The sequence below is a fragment of the Echinops telfairi genome, unplaced genomic scaffold (assembly GCF_000313985.2).
Source record: "Echinops telfairi isolate 266 unplaced genomic scaffold, ASM31398v2 ScPeMD7_443;HRSCAF=831, whole genome shotgun sequence".
In the NCBI taxonomy this organism is placed as follows: Eukaryota; Metazoa; Chordata; class Mammalia; order Afrosoricida; family Tenrecidae; genus Echinops; species Echinops telfairi.
This window is the reverse complement of record NW_022104341.1, coordinates 30200987-30202400: the sequence shown is the minus strand read 5'-3', so window position 1 is coordinate 30202400 and position 1414 is coordinate 30200987.

Here is a 1414-nt window from a genome sequence, read left to right as displayed (position 1 = left end):
CCACAATTCTGAAATGGCTCATTAAAAATAAAGCAAAAATCCAATTAAAAGATGGACAAAGGACATGAAGAGACAATCCACAAAGGACGAGGTTTGAATGGCCAACAAACATGTGCAAATGCTTGTCATCACTAGCCATCCAGGAACTGCAAATGAAAAAGACGCGATATCATTTCACACCCAAAATAATAGACCAATTTTTTAAAAAGCTCCCCCCAAAAGAATATCAAATGCTAGACAATGAGCTGAGAGATCAGAATTCTTATACACTGCTGATGGGTTTGTAAATACGCACAACCATTGTGGAAATTCCTTGTTCCTCTTCATTCCATGACCAACTTTCACATGCATACGAGGCAATTGAAACTACCATGGCTTGGGTCAGGTTCACGTTAGTCTTCGAAGTAACACTCTTGCTTTTCAATGCTCTGAAGAGTACTGAATAAAGAAGTCCTAAAAAGAATTGATGCATTTGAATTTTGGTGTTCGTGAAGAACATTGAAAGTATCATGGACCGCTAGAAGAACAACCCAATTTGTCTTGGAAGAAGTATGGCCAGAGTGCTCCTTAGAGGCAAAGTTGGTGAGCTTTGTCTTACACATTTGGGGCATGTTGTCAGGAGAGATCAGTCTCTTGAGAAGGACATCCTGTTTGGTAAAGGAGAGGGGCATCAAAGGAGAGGAAGGCCCTTAAGGAAATGGATTGATAGGGTGGCTGCAACAATGGGCTCAGGCATGGGAACAATTGTGAGGTTGATGCAGGACTGCGCAGTGATTTAGTCTTTTGTGCATGGTGTTGCTATAGGTCGGAACTGACTCAGCACCCAACAATATTGTGGAAAGTGATGTGGTGCTCCCTAAAGCAACTGGGAATAGAAATACCTTTGCTGGGCATAGACCCCCAGAGAAATAAGAGACAGGACTGGAACACATGCAAGCTCTCCCATCTTCACCGCAGCACAAGTTTATCATAGCAAGAAGCTAAGAAAAGCCCAAACGCCCATCTGTAGACGAATGGATATGAAATTCTGATACACACAAATAATGTAGTACTATGCATCCCTAAAAAACACATCCATAAAATCCTGAAATTCTTCATGACATGGTTGGATCTGGAAACTATTGGGGTGAGTGAAATTAATCAATCACACAAGACATATTGTATGTGTCCACTATTATAAGGATAAACACCAAGACAAAGGTAGGCTTCTGCTCTCAGGTCATGTAATCTTCCAACCTGGTCTCCCATGCAACGAGATAGAGAGCCTGCCCAGTGCTCCCGAACCAGACATCAGCTGCTTGGTGTACATCTTAAAAACCACTTCAACCGAGGCCACCTCACCTCTGCTGGGGTCAATTTTTCAAGACGTGGGGAGAGAGAGAAGACCATTCAGTTGCTGCCATGCAACATTGTG